Source organism: Parus major, chromosome 3 (genome assembly GCF_001522545.3).
Source record: "Parus major isolate Abel chromosome 3, Parus_major1.1, whole genome shotgun sequence".
Classification (NCBI taxonomy): domain Eukaryota; kingdom Metazoa; phylum Chordata; class Aves; order Passeriformes; family Paridae; genus Parus; species Parus major.
The window spans coordinates 4,818,083-4,833,806 of NC_031770.1; the positions used below are offsets into that span (position 1 = coordinate 4,818,083).

Here is a 15,724-nt window from a genome sequence, read left to right on the forward strand (position 1 = left end):
AGACACTGGCACAGCGTGAGGAGGAAGAAGAGGAGGAAGCAGCCTCGGCGCCTGAGGTAAGGGCGGCGGGAGCGGCTACCATTGAGGCGGGGGGGACGGGGGGCTCTGTCCGCGGCTTCGCGCCCTTGGCGGGGAGCGGCGCTGCCCGGCCCCCCCCGCGCCGGGCCGTAACCTTGGGCTCCCCCGGCCGTGAGGGACGGGCGCGAGCGTGTGGGGCTGCCACGAGCGTGTGGGGCTGCCACAAACGTGTGGGGCTGTCACCTGTGAGGGTCTGTCGCCGTGTGGGTCCCGCACATCCGTGTGGGGCTGCCGTACGTGTGTGCCGGTCACATACGTGTGTCTGTCACGCGTGTGGCTCTGTCGTGCACGGGTGCGTGTCACATAGGTGTGTCTGCGCGCCGTGCACGGCCGAGTGTGACACGCATGTAGGGCTGTGCACACACACGTTCGGCTGCGTGTCACCTTCTCGTGTGCCTGTGCACACACGCGTGGCCGTGTGCTCCATGGCAGGCTCCCTGTGTGGGTCCCTCCGTGTGTGCGCCTGGAGTCTTCCCCTCATCCTCGCTGCTGTAGTTTCTGAGTGTATCCGGATTTTGTCAGTGCTGGGCGGTGTGACAAATGTTTCTGTGCAGTTAAGTATAACTTTCTTTGAGTGGGGTTTTTTTTTCTTCCTTTTTTTTTCCCTTTTTTTTTTTCTTTTTCTTCTTTTTTTTTTTTTTTCTTTTTTCCTGGGAGGAAGGCAGGCTCACCTTTGAAGATTGATTGTTTTCTTTCATATATATCCAAAGTTCTCTGGGGATACAAGTGCTCCTGTTGCCTCTGTGTGGTTATAATTTACAAGACGTTTTTAAATCACTTAGTGCTAATTTTCAAAGCAGGATGCAAAAGCAATGTTTCCATTTCTATTCCATAGCCATTCCAAGGCTGTGCACTGTATTCCATGCACGACTTTGAATTATGTGCAGACACCTGTTACTTAATCCTGTTTATCCTTTCCAGTTACAGTTATCCAGCCTTGTCTTCTTTTTTTTTTACTAATCTTAAAATAAATTGCAAATATTCTTTTAGGTTGGCATCTATTAGAAACCCAGGGATCTAATGTGCTTGTGAGGTATTTAATGTGCTTGTTAGGTAATACTTTCTCAAAGGGGGATGATTTTAGAAAGTTATAGAATAATCATTATCTCAGGGGGAGTTTATATAATGTTAACATGTCCATGGGGATGCATCTGTAGGAAAGGTGGATGGTAGGGGCTAAACAGAGTCAAAGTCTTGCACATTATAAATCTTCAGCAAAGTGTGTATCGTCCTCTATTAACATGTAAATAATATTTGTGTCTTTCAAACTTCACTTGCTGTTGAACCATGGAATTTTTGGTTTAATAATTGGCGTTAATGAGGTTCTTCAGGAAAACACCACATTTCGGATGCTACGAGGGGATGGAGCAGATTCCTTCATAACACGTTTGTCTTCAGGGTTGTATTCTGGAGTTTAACTGTGCAGTGTTAGCAAGCTGACACTACTCACATCAGGTTAATTTCTCCAACTTCTGGAAGTGTTATGGCCTCAGTACTTGCAGGCTTTCACCAGATCAAGGGTACCTAATAGTGCCACGTACCACAAAATAATTACTGTTGTACACAGCCAAGCAATTTTGTATTGTACAGAGACAGTTCCTAAATATGAGTTGAGAACAGATTTATTCCTCCCTGCAACTGGTAACTTCATGAAGTAATTAAAAATAAATTACAGAGCTCTAGGATAAGAATTCTCTTCCACAACCATTAATATCAGTGTGCCTTCATGTGTCAGTTTTGATTCGTCTCTTGATGATATCGCTAAAAACCATGTATTGATAGGAAAGTCAAACCCCTGGTGAAAATATAACTGCGTGGTTGTCAAAATAAAATGTGAGGATCTGATTTGATTGCTGGCTGTGGATATGCACTTGGTAGAGTAACAATGCCTTTTATTTTAAAGACATGCACCCACGCACAGGAGCTTTGTTCTAAAATAGTGTTTTCTGTCATGAATTTATGCATAACCTACACTCTCTGCTTTTTCTTAGAATGCAGGGAAGACAGAACCTTGCAGGGGAAGAGAGAAAGACCAAAAGGGCAGGAAAGAGAAGTCATTTGAATTTCCCTTACTGACAGAGGAAATACTTCTTTGTTATTTTTCACACAAAATATTGTGGTTTTTTCACCTTTTCAAAAACAATGGCAAGTTGTTTGGGCTTGATATACACTGCTGACTTCTGTTGCAGATTTTGGGCATTTGTTCCGCTAATATCTGGCTGTGATGGTGAACTTGGGGCTGTGCTGGAAGTCTGTCAAGTATTTGTTACAGCTGTGTAGGAGCTGATGGCTTCATTTTCACCAGGCTTAGGTATACCGTGTTGAAAACTTGTAGGGATATAAGTTTTGTGCTCACCGAAATGACTTGTTTTATATTTGTTTCATTTTTTATCTTGTCATTTTTTGTGGGCTTTTCGAATTGTTTGCTTTCCTTGGTGGTTTTAACAGCTCAATTGCTATTCCTTCCTCTTCGTAGTTTGCCAGAGACTGAAGTCTGAAACTGCTTTTTAATATTTTCTTTAAAATTGGATTAATCCCTTTTCTAGAGGAGAGGGAGGAAGGGACAGAAGAGTACTTAGGAGAATTTTAGAAATGAGAACCAAAACTTAATGCAGGCATCTTACCTAAGAGAGACTACTTATGAAAATTGTACCTCATTGATTTTGGAAAAGACTGGTTTCCTCTGTAGTGTCAATCTTCTGTCCCATTAGATTTTGGGAAGTGTTGTAAATTGGTTTAGAAGTGAAATTTTCCAAGTCATAAAATCTCTGGTTGGTTGTTAGTGGAAATCATTACGAAGGGTTGCATAAGCATTATTTGTAGGATGGCTAATCAGCAGCCTGGGCTTAGTTCCATTCTCTAATAAATAGATGCATTGTGCTACTTCAAAAATTGCAAAATTGATGGCTTGAGTACATTTACTAATTTTGCAAGATATGTAATGCATCTGCTTTGGGGAAGACTCTTTGATGTCTGCAGAAGTTGCACACAGTGGAGGTGTTTATGATCCAGCCAGTTAACTCTTCAAAAGTTTTTTGATTATACTATTTAGGACATCTTATTCTTATGAAAGATTCATGCATAGCACCACATCAAAATTACCTATGTGCACACATCAAAGGCTCAGATAATTTTTCTTCGGCAGGACTTTCTGGGAGCAGGTTTCATGGTCCTCTTTTTCCTCTCGGAAAAAGAATGTAATTTTTGGACTTTGTATTCCAAAGAGCTGACCTGTAGAGGCTTAGAATATATGGGATATCAATGATGTAAGTACCAAGGTACTGTGCTTTGCCATTAGCCAAATACATTGCTTATGTCTTGCCCTGTGAACACTAAATTATAAAAATCTATCTTGTTAGTCCTCACCCATCTTCTCATGGTGGTAGTGCCTTCTGGAAGTTTAGTAAATATGTCTGAAGAAGCTTGTGAAAGTGTGGAAGATGACAGATTCCCAGCCATTCTGGAATGAATTAATTAGGCCTAGTAGTAAGTTCCTTGTTCCAGAAAGACATGCTAATGTATCTGAGTGCCTGGAGTAGGGTGCCACAACACGGGGAAGAGCATCAGAACAACCCTTCCACCGCTGTCCTCAGAGCACTGATGCCGAGAATCTGCAGTTTTCAGGGCAAGACGCTCCCAAGCGGTTTCTGTGATTCACAGAAATAGATGGTGCAGCATAACTGTGGCTTTAGAGAGTCCTCTCCAGCAGACTTCTGGGTGATGGGCTGCTGATGTCTTCCCTGCAGGGACCTTGGAGGAAAATCAATACTTGCATCCCCTCCTTTTGAAGATCAACATCAGCTTTTACGAGGTAGGGAAGTGCTGTGGCTTCCTCTGTCAGTTTGTCGAACAAGTCATTCTATGTATCAGCCACTGAAAGAAGTACTTGTTAAAGTTGTACCTGTGCAACAGCAAAAGAATCTTGATTTTTGGAGAAGAATGAGACAAAACCTTCATCCTCCTCTCCTCTGAAGAGCCTCCCAGCCTAAGAAGTCATAGTGTTCTGTTTCCCTTGTTACAAGTTTTGGATAAATGGTATTTGTGAGTTGTTATAATGTTTCATTTCACCTTTAGAGTTCTAAGAAGTGCTAGTCAGTCTTCCTGCGGGAGAGAGCTTGTTCCTGGGGAGCGGTGTAGGTGTCCCTGAAAGGTTAGGTTAATGTGGTGTGTCTGCTCATGGAAAGGGAGACCTATAAGGTATCCAGCTTTTAAGGCCGCTTGCCTTTTACCTGGTGTAGGTTTCTGTGGCAAATGGGGCTATTACTTGGATCTCTTTGTGGTTTCCTGTTCTTTTCCATTGCCAGAGTTGTTAAGCTCAGTCGTGATCCTGTCCCACCTGTGGCTGATAGCTGGTCATGGGACAGACAAGCTATGGACACAACATGGAGCATCCCTTGTCCTCCCCTGTTTCCTGACTATCTTGCAGATGAATCCATAGTCTGACTTTATGTTCCACACTGCCTGATAAAAAATCTATTCTATAACCCATAAGTGTTTCTAATTCCTCATAGTGAGCCTCTCACCTTTCTTTATGTAATAGCCAGGGATCAAGTGCAAGTTAAGAAGCTGGTTGGCAGCTGTCATACATCCAAAATTAGGGCCTTGCTTTCCATTTTATATGGGATGTATAGTTGTTCCACCATGAGGCCCTACACCTGGAGAACTAAGAGTCCCTTGTTTGATCTTTCCTCAAAATAAGAGCCTGCTCCTTCCCCAGTAACAATAACTGTGAGCTTTAGGCAAATGAGGTGAGGCAGCTGTTTGGAATGTGCTCTATTGTAAGGTCTGTTTGCAGAGTGGTTGAAATTGGTGTTGCTGAAGTAATGACGTGCCTTTGTCCTCTCGATTCTGAAGAAGCTGGTTCTGTTCAGTTGACTTTGGGGCTCTCACGTTGTAACTCCCTTTGTGAGCCAACCTACAAGACCTTGAGCAGATGTGTAACATTACAGAAGCTGGATTTAAGAGGGACTGTTCAAATGAAATAATCTGCATTGTTCCTTTGCAGATGTTGTACCAATAGACCATTACTTGAAAAGTCTTAATCTAGTCTTGGTGTTTGTATTCTGTTGTTTTTACGTGCAACACCATCTGAAATTATGAAGATAAAAAATTTACAAATGTCACTGAGCTATCAAATAGTTACATAAAAGTAATTTATGTCTCCAGTTGGTCTAGCACTATGCCAGCCAAGAGGGAATATATATTCAGCTTCAGAAATGTTTGGGTGCACTTTAGTAAGGAAGAAATGGATATGAAAAAGGTATTAAAGAGCAGGCTCTTTATTCTTGAAGTTACAGATAAATATCCCTTTCTAACAATTTCTACATTCAGCCTGAGCACACATGTTCCTGCAGACTGGAAGTAATCAGCCGGGAGGTCAGTGACTAATAAAGGGGGCAAAAGAGAATAAGGACTCGAAAGGTTAATAAGGAACATCTCTCGGATTCCAGTGATCTAGAGTGTCCATGATTCTGTGAACACTGATGATGTGGAAAATAGCAAGTAATAAGGGAGTTCTCTGAGATGTAAGCTGTGGTCTTGAATGAGATAGGTCAGATGAAAGAAATTCTCATACCAAAATGGCATTTTTTTCCTCCTTGGTCTTTTGCCATTCCAAAACTCTACAGGTTTTTCTGTTCCCATTTTTCTACTCCTTGAACATATTCATTTCCCATGCCTAAAGTTGTCATGTCTCTCACATTTGCCTTTTGGTTTCTTTTTTGGGAATGTCCACTCCTGTGTTGCTGCACGTGCTGTACTTGTTGCACGTACGGATGTTCTGTGCTCTCCTCTCAGCTGAGGCTGTGTGCTGGATCCAGGGTGCTTGACTCCATCTCTGCCATCAGACTGCTGCTGCCACTGCTAAAGGGAAACACAGAGAAGAAAGGAATTGATAGCTGCAGTGAGAGCTTGTTTGTTTTGAGATACACAAATTAGGATAATTCATACAGGAATCTTTTCGGTGAAGTGTGAGTTGAAATGGAATAAGAATGCCTTGTTGGGAAGTAGGAAATAGAGCCATGGAGTGGTTTCTTTGGCAAGGCTAACATGATCTGTTGAACCCAACAGAATTGGGTTGTTTTTTTTTCTATGAAGAACTGTGATCATGGAAAGAAAAGCATTTCTGAAGAAGGCGGGGAGAGAGGCTGATGAATTCTCTGTAGGTTTGTTTGCAGAGATGAGAAGGAAGAACAGATCTGTTAAAAGAGGGGTTGGGTAGCATGGTGTGGTGACTGCAAGGCAGGCAGAGGCTGTTGGATGATTTGATTTTACTATTTGTTTTTCAGATGTAGTTCTTGAGGATTAGTGCAGATTAATTGGGTGCTCTGGTGGATTTGGAGAGCTGTACTGCATGTCTGACATCAGCAAAGAATAGACCGAGTAATTATTGTTTTCTGGTCTTTCAGCCTGTGTTATTTGTGCTACTGCTTCCCTAGCAAAATATGCTTAGGAATAGTTGTCATACATTAAATGACAAGGGAAGATGGAATGTGGTTGCAGGTATATCAGAGCAGATTGCAAATGAGGTGCTGCAGTCTGGCATAGGAGCTGTGAGTTGCAGGTAACGTGGATACTTTGGCACCCCCGCTTGGCTTGTCGTTTTCACACTGGAAATCTCCTGTATCCGTGGATGCTGCAGGTGCGGTGGAGCTCTCGGAAATTCCCCTCAGCGTGTCTGCCATCCCTCACATGATGCGCTTATCTGCTTTGATTGGAGAATCCCCGGGCTGGAGGAGAAGGTGGGGGCTTCGTGGGGCGGGGAGCGATGTGACCTGGGAGAACAACAGAGGGCTCAAATAGGGCAGCCCGGGCGGGGGGAGGCTCAGCTGCGGCTCGGTGTCCCGGGGGTGCTGCCGGTGCCACATTCCCCCAGGCACAGCAGCTGGGGCTCGGGGACCCTGGCGACCTCCTCTGCTCGGTCTGGGGCTGGCAGGAGCAGCCCCCGCTGTGCATCTGCGTTTGCCCAGGGGAAGGTCCTGGAATCTCTCTGCTGCGACTGAACTGATAGAGAGATTCATTTCCTTTTCCCCAAGCCCTTCAAATCTGGCAGTATGTAGCAGATCTGGCTGTTCTTTTTGCTGATGCTCTCGGTTTTGCCTATGAAATACAGAGTAGCTTTTTGATGACCTGTGACTGTACCAGGTGGCTGGGAAGAAAAATAACTTGTGAGAAGACCTTGGCCCAGGTGAGGACAAACTGGGCAAAGATTTTTTTAGTTGTACAGGTTTCTGCTTTTCTTTATTCACACATAACTGGTATAATTTTGCTTTTCTCAAGCAGACTCCTGTCTACTTGGATGTGTCCTAAAGTATTGTGTATGTTTGGCTCCGCATGCTTCTAATTTTTTATTTGCTTTTCTTTACAAACTGAGAAAGTGCTGGAATTGGCATATGTGCCAAGCCTGGTAAACAGATGTTGATAAAATGGTCTCCTTTGAGATATCTTAATGAGAGCATGAGCTTAACTAGAAGAGCCATATAAAAAATAGCTGGTGTGCCATTTCATCTGTTTGTCTTTATACAAGAAAATGTCTTAAATTAGTCTTTGCATCAGGTAACAGAAGTATTTGCATTGCTTTTGTGGGAGTAATACCATCTCTTCCCCGTGGAATTAATGAAGAATGACACCTTGGAAGAAGCATGTGGTACTTAACTGGGAGAATTAATGAGTTGGTGTGGTACTGGTGGGCTCTGTAACCCGTGTGGGTGCTTTTGTGGATGGTAGTATGGATTGTGTGTTTGGGAGAGAGAACCACCAAAGGCACTCTCATGACCTCAGCTGCTAATGATGATCACAGAGAGGTCTGGATCCAGCAGGGAGTGAAGGTGCACAGAGACTTGGAGGGATAGGAAAGGCTAACAGCAGGATCAGTTCTCTGCATTTTGCTTTTATCTCTCCAGAGAGCTGGGTGATCATTACTGTGGAGAAATGCTGGGTGTTCCTATTGCATGTTTCTGTTTGCTGGGTATGGGAGGGATAAATTTTCAGCTCTGCTGGTCTGGTTGAGTTCATTTGGAAGAATTCTTACTAATGAAGTTTGTACTGCAGAAGTGTGGTCCCTGTGTGGTTAGAAGAATCACAGTTCACTTAGACCTTTATCTGGTAGTCTAAATCATGGAAAAAACCTTAATGTTCTCTGCTGCATTTTCATTTTCAGTGCTAAATCTTTGGATTACAATTTCAGAAAAAGATGATCCTGTTGTGTTTTGGCTACAGTGAGTCTACCAGTTGATTTATTCAGGGTTTTGGGGGACAATTTTGGAGGTTTTTTTAAATTTATTTTTAAGGCACAAAAAACTTTATTCTTATTTATAATGATTTTTTTGGTTTGTTTTGTGTGGATTCCTGTGTGGTAGTTTCTTACAGCTTTCTCTTGATGAACTAAAAACCTCATGTAATGTAACTGCATTTCCAGACGTGGGGAAATCAAAAGTATATGTTTGCAGTAATTCTTTGCTATACAAACACAGTTATTTATTTTGTAAATGCTTCTTGTATTTTAAAACACGTGAGGTGAAAGCAATACTTTACAGGAGTAGCTGTGAATTGGCATGAAATAGATTACTTCTGGAAAAAAAGTGAGCTTTATTGCTGGGGATTTTTTTTTAAAATAAAATCTGTGGCACTTCAGTTTTCAAAACTAAATCAATCTGCCAAGAATTGCATACTCTGATTTATATACCTTTGATTTAGTTATGCTCAGTTTATAAACACCGCCTGGTAATCTTCCCTGATCTCATCCTGCCTTAATTTTTAATTTACCCTTGAAAAGATGCTGCTCACTTTAATCTGAAATAACCACCTTCCCTCCCCACAGTAGAATGATTGAACAATAATATTGTGAAAACAAAGATCTAAGTGCAGCTCTCAGATATCTGACACATTAAAAACATCAATTGAATTGATCTGAAATTATGTGAAAAAACATACAGGTAGTTTTTTAGGTAATTTTGAGTCATCAAATGATTGATTCTGTGAGTGATTTTCCATGATTCAGGTGCTGAGCAATGTGGTGATACTTTGAGGCTTTTGAAAACTGGAAAACAGTTTTTGATCCTCACAGGTAGAAATGGCAGAGGAAATTGCATTGCTGTGTTAAGAGTTACATTATTTGGTTTTAAGGAATTGACTCCATCCCACTGTAGTTTAATGTCAGAATGTTAGCTGGGTATCTTCTTTCTCTTGTTTTTAAGTGCAATTGTTTTCCTTACAGAAGACAATAATAGTACAAGATATGAGACTTTTTTTTTTCCTAGTCTTTTTGGGGGTTTAGTTTTTGAATTACTGAATTTTCACAGAATCGGTTAGGTTGGAAAAGACCTCTGAAATCATTGAATCCAATCTATGATGCAACATCACCATGGCATTGAGTGCCACGTCCAGGCTTTCCTTAAGTACCTGCAGGAATGGTGACTCCACCACGTCCCTGGGCAGCCCAGTGCAATGTTTAATCAGATTTTCACATCTTTTTTGGGCACAGCCATTGCTGGCCCCAAACTTCCCCTGGTGCAGCCTGAGACCATGTTCCCTGTCCTGACACTGCTTTCCTGGGAGAAGAGGCTGACCCTCACCTGGTTACAACCTCCTTCAGGCAGCTGTATTCCCTCAATAAAGGGATACATCTAAAAGAATAGCCTGAACTTTTAGCAGCATTTAAATGCTCATTAAGATCTTCGTGAATAATTTGAAATTTTAACCAAAACTTGGATCTTGAAGGTGTTGCTTCACCTGGTTCATTTGAAGGATCTGTGGAAGCATTTCTTCAAAGTGTTAGTGGAAGTAATTGTCAGAGTAAGGTGTCAGTTTTGTGGGGGTTTTTCTGATACATGCAAAAATTTCAAAATTGTAGACTTACGGTATTTTTTTCAGGTGAACCACATCTCTTCCTTAAAAAGTGATTGGTAATTTAAATTACAACTACTTTTCTAATGATATTTCTTGATTTCATAAACCATTACCTGAAATCCTTCAGTTACTGAAAATCCAACTTATAGTTTCAATTAAAAAGTGCTTCTGTATATGTGAATACCACATTAATCACACAAATAAATTTCTGGCTACCTTTCTTTTTTGTAGAAATTGATGAAAAGATAATACTTCTCAGTTCATTTAAAATCATTTAAAGGAAGTCTTATTTAAGCATGACTGAAAGTGAATTTATCCTTTTCTTCCTTCCATCTCTTCCTGCTATCATCACATCTTGGGTTTTAGAAATTAAAGAATGTTTAAAATTCTTTAAAAAATTAAATTAAAAATTAAAATTCTTTAAGAAATTAAAGGGCTTTGGCAGAGAATGTTTTGCTCATCTCAGTGGTCTTCAGTCCAGCTGGTAATTAGCACTTTTCTTAGTGACTAAAACATAGTTTTAACAAGATTCGGCACTCTTCCTTTTCAGCACTGTCTATTGACAGAGCGTGGGTGTTGCAAGCAAGAAACCTGAGTCCATTTGAGCCTTGTATCTCAAAATTTGATTCAAAATCATCCTGCCTGTCTGAGGGGCCTTTTGGATGGTTGTTGAAATTTATCTGTTCTCTCTTACTGTGATACTGTTGTGACTGGGTTTGTGCATCTGCAGTTTTATCAGGGATGATTCATAGGCCAAAATGGTGTTTGTCCACTTAATGCTTCATTCCTTTCCCCTTTCAAAGGGAAAATAATGGGAAAAAAGCTATTCTATCTGATAGATAATAGCTTCTCTTTTATTGTTTGGCAGTGTGTGGCTTTTTTTTTCTTTTTTTTTAATCTTGAAATTTGACCTGACAAAAGAAAGGTAATGAGAATCCAAATAGTGTCAGGACTTGGCAGGGGGATTTGCCATGTATGAGGAAAAAAACTGACCTGAGTACAGCACACTGCAAGTGCACAAACCCAGCCCTTTAGAGCTAGAGATTGATTTAATCAATCTGTACTTTTTGCAGGTGGAATAGTTAATCTGAGAATTTAATTTCAGAACTTGTTCCCTACAGTCTACAGATCCAATGGGGCTCTGATTATCCCTTCCAAAGCAAAGTATATATCCACAAAGTTGGCTCAAGACTTCTTGTTTGTGAGTTCAGATGTCAAAAACTTTCACTCTTTAAGGATGGAGAGGTACTGGTGGAATTTTAGATGACCACATTGAGACCCTTATAATTTCAAACCAAATTTTTAGCTCAATTTCAGCAGAGCAAGGAGTAGCTGTTAGGACACTTTTGATCCTGTAGGAGGAATGATGATATTCCTGGGTTAGGACAAGTAACCCTTCGTGACACAGGAGGAGAGGGGCCCAGACAGAATGCTATTTGTTGCTTGGAATTGTTTTGGTAATTCCACCACCTAATCCCCTTTCCCTCTCTCCCTGTGTTTTGGGTATGGGCATAACAGGTCACACTTTAAAAATTAGATTTTTGTTCTGAAGCAGGACTTGGGTTAAATATAGTACAGCACACACCCTTACTCACAGTGTTCTGATTAGGTATTTTTCAATATCTATCTTAAATGTCATGATAATGCCTGACATGATGGCTCACTGTCTTTTGAACCATGAGATCCAGAGCAGATTTCATCAGTGCACATCAGAACAAGTGCATAGTTCCAGCCCTGAAAGTATGAACTGTAGTACAGCACAATGTAAATGTCAGTTCAGGAATGTGAGGTAGGTTTAGTATGATCCCTTAAGGATTCTTTGTTCATGGCCTAAATTGCAAGGTTTCTGGGGCAGGGACTATCCTTGCATTATTTATTTTATGGCATTTATTCCAATGCAATCTTTATTATTTTTTATTTAACCTGCTTGGTGCCCATTTGCTGATACCTCAGATGAGAGAATACACTGCAATACAGCAGTGTTTTAATTAGAACATATATACAAAACTGATATATGCAGGTTAAGAGGAAATGGCATCCATGTTGTTCAGTTCAATGTGCTGAAGTACCTAAGGCTATAAAGCAGCTTTCAGACTATTTAATCACTCTATATTCCAATTGTTGAAACCTTTTTCTGTGTGGTGAGATGACTTCCCCAAAGCCTGCAGCCCATGTGTTTAGCAACAGGGATCCTGTTAAATTACTTCTTGACCTTGACTTGAAAATCAAAATGTAGCAAATCAGGGACATGGACTGGCTCTACCAACACAAACTCCCAGGGGTGCAGATTAATGTATGGAGCAAGGTATTGCTTACACTGCTCACACTCATGTGTCATGCAGTATTAGAGGCCATTATCTTTAATACCTTTGTTATGCAACAGATCCAGTTTTGATTTGTAGCCCAGAGAGAGCAAAGTTTCAGTTTTAGGAGCACAGTCTGTTATAGGGTATTTATCAAGCAGTCTTTTTGTGTATGGACACTGACAGCAGTCTTGCAGCAGAAATGACCGTGCGCTTCTTGGTGTTGTTTCTAAGTTTGAGGATTCCCTGTGTAAATCTTTTAAGTCAGAACATAACTCAGGAACACCCTTTTTTTTAAATTTTATTGCTTTGGCAATGATATGGACACAGTCTGAATCAGCAAAGCTGGCTTAAAGGGACACTCAAGTGAAAGCCACATGTATGTATAAAAAGGAGTTTTCTTTTGCAAAGAATCAGAATAGCTGTAGACTTCAGGCCTTCCATTGAACATTTTAAAACTAATTTATATGTGTTGTGTCATTTATGTTTCCTCCCTTTTTCTTTGTGTTCTGTGAAAGGCACCAAATGGCAAACCCTGAACAAGCTCAAATGCACAGCTAGATGAGAAAAGAAATAGAAGGGGCTGGGCAGAAATTGTGAACTTACAAAACATAGATCTAGAAAGATGTTTCAGCTATGCTAAAAATTATTTACACTTTGCAGTCTTGCAGCTCTCAGTGATCTAATAGTGGTTATGGAATCTCTCTTTTAGGCGTTGTACATATTTGTTAAAAATGCTCCTTCACCCAAAGAATTTATTGCACTGGAATAGGAGGAGCTTAGAGCTGAACACAGTTTTTGGTATATAAGCAACAGAATAGAAGTGTGAAACATTTCCAGCTACATGTGGTTAAGATCAGCCTAAAAATTCAAGCTTCATGTTTTAATAATTTTTGATCAAGTGGGACTTCAAAGATTTTGACTTCCCTTTAAAGTGTAAATTTTTGCATTGGACAATGTAGCACAAACCAGCACTGGCTGCCATCAGATGAGATTTGCTTCAGTGCAGCTGGCAGCATCAGGCCCAGGATGTTTGTACAATGAGGCTTTGTAAACCTCCTCTGCAGAACTACAATGCTTTGATCTGTTTACTGGACAAATCAAAATTAAACTGATGTCTCCTTTTTTTTTTTCTCTCTTTTTTTTTTTCCTTTTTTTTTTTATCCCTTAGGAGAAACTAGCACTCAGGAAATCTGGCTGGCCGTATCAGATTTTGCCCCAAGAAATTGCATGAGTTCAAAAAAGAGGCATTGTACTCCCAGCTTAATGTTTAAACTCAGTGTCAAAATGTTAGGGCAGAATAATGCACACCGATAATGCAAATGGTTTTCTTGGGTGGATTTCAACTCCTGTGCTAGGATCTGGGAGAATATGTTTACTTTCTTGCATCGAAATACCACACTACTTCCATCACAGTAATGCCACTTTCAGCTAGCTGGTTGTGTCCAGGTTCAGTGATAAGAAATCAAAATTGTTTTGAAATGTATCTCTGTTTATTACAGTGTAACTTTTCTTTTATACTTCATATTATCCAGTGACTAAACATGTTTACTTTAAATGGGCTATGTGTTCCAGGTGGGTAGAAGCAAAACAAAAGTGCGTTTGAGCTAGTTGTAATTAAATTTCAGCTCTGTACATTTTGTCAAGACAAGAAAAGCTGCTGGCATTTAAACCTTGCAATGCATTATGGAGTGACTACCAGTCAGATCCTCCTATGGAATCAAAACAAATTGGAAAGCAGAGTGAGAAAGGGGGAGAGAGATTTGTGTGAATTAAATGACTACGGCCTGTGGTTTGCCAGGCTCTCCTGCTTTTGTTGATGATGTCTGGTTATGTAAACTTCTTCCCACCACTTTCTTGAACTTGCAGCAAAGTGGTTTTGTGTGGTGTAACATCTGCTGGCATAAAAGTGCTTGTAAATAAATAAAAAAATCTTTGCTGTGCAGCCGAAAAGGAAGGAAAGAGAGGATGGAAAGGAGCATTCTCTAGAAACACAGATGGCTTTAGCTATTAATAATGTTTTATGAAATAATTTAAAAAATATGACTGCCACAAGAAAGGGATTGTATGAAGAAGCTGAGTGCATCTATTTGGAAGAGTTTGCTGTTAAACTTTCCTGGAGGAGCATGCCCAACGTGATCAGCCATGTACTTGACCAAGAGGTTTCCATAAAATGATGGGCCCGATCTGTGTTATTTTGCACTGTGCGAAATAATCTTGTATTATAGTATGGTATGTAATTATCTCAGTAAATATTCAGGGGGAAAATAATGCTTCTTAATCCCTTTCTCTTGCTGTTGTGGAGGATTGGGATAATAAAAGAGTAGATCACAACATGCTACATTAGAGCTGCTGGCCTACATTTCAGAGCAAGATTGGCAAGGAGCAGGCTCCCAGTTTCTGGAACACAGAGTACATCCCAAAAAGAATGATTAGGCTGCAGTAGGATTTATGTGATGATGCTGAGCTTTCCCTGGAGATATCAGATTTTATCTTAGTGATATGAAGTGCTGGAAGCTGCTGGCTTGATGGCCTGAAAGGAGTATCCATCCTCTTCCCATCTTGTCACCTGCTGCATGTTCCCCAGTGCCTGCATTAGCTGCCCGCTTTTGATGTTGGAGTCTAGGCCTACTCCTTCCTTTCTGCTCTGTTTGAATTATGGTAAGACACCCTTAAACTTTACTCTTGGTTGGAGTGCAGGTTTTTATGATAATAATTAATTTCATTGGTTCAAGCCGAGCAAAAGCATTTACCCATAATTGACCTGGATTCTTTGTAATGCTGTAAATGAAGTCTTGGATTGTTAATGCTTTCATCAGCAGTGAGTAATTTCATAGATTGAAAACCTCTTAAACTGCAACATGATGATTTTGGTTCCAGAGAATTGCTACAGGTGACTAAAAATTGAGTATAACTTTTTTTCCCCTAGAAAAAAAAAAGAAAAAGGAAAAAAGGAATAACTTTCCTAAACCATAGGTAAAATTCCCTGCAGGAGCTGTAGGATAGTATATAATTACATCCAAGACACACTGCAATTCTCTGAGTCAAATTGCAGATTGTGTTTCTTGGTGCTGTTACATTTGCATACTGGTAAGAGTTTGTAGTAACTGTTCTATATTTCACAAATGCTGCTGTTATTTATTGCTTGGCTTAAATGATGTGGGGTTTATAATATAAATATAACTCATTCTCTGTAGAAAGAGGTCTAAAGGATTCTATTATCTGCACATCATTTTGGAGGCTGTACTTTATTATCAATTGATATGCTTTTCATTAAATGGAATCTCTGGGCTCCAAGTACTTGACATCTCTGTGAAAACAGCCTGCCTATTTCAGGAGGGCAGTGCCCTGAATCTTGCTTCAGCAAACATCAGAGAGTGATTTTACCTTTCAGTTTAGTTATATGCACATTGATCCCGAGTCAAGAACTCTCTTGACCCAGGATTTCATGGCTGGAGGCAGATTTAGGACTTTTAGGGTGGGCTTTGTGTGGCAGT

The 15,724-nt window shown here is 40.5% G+C and overlaps 1 protein-coding gene across 8 annotated transcripts in view; it reads left to right on the forward strand.

The window, feature by feature from the left end:
• Window positions 1-15,724, forward strand: part of PLCB4 (phospholipase C beta 4) — a 185,322-nt gene continuing 169,598 nt past the window's right edge. For 6 of the 8 annotated variants that reach the window (XM_033513185.1, XM_015620529.3, XM_015620528.3 and 3 more), the window contains exon 1: window positions 1-56. The gene's annotated coding sequence lies outside the window, so the exon portion shown is untranslated. Of the gene's footprint in view, window positions 57-6,734; window positions 6,819-7,245; window positions 7,265-15,724 lie in introns of those variants that run through there. The other 2 variants (XM_033513183.1, XM_033513184.1) reach the window with 2 other exon arrangements.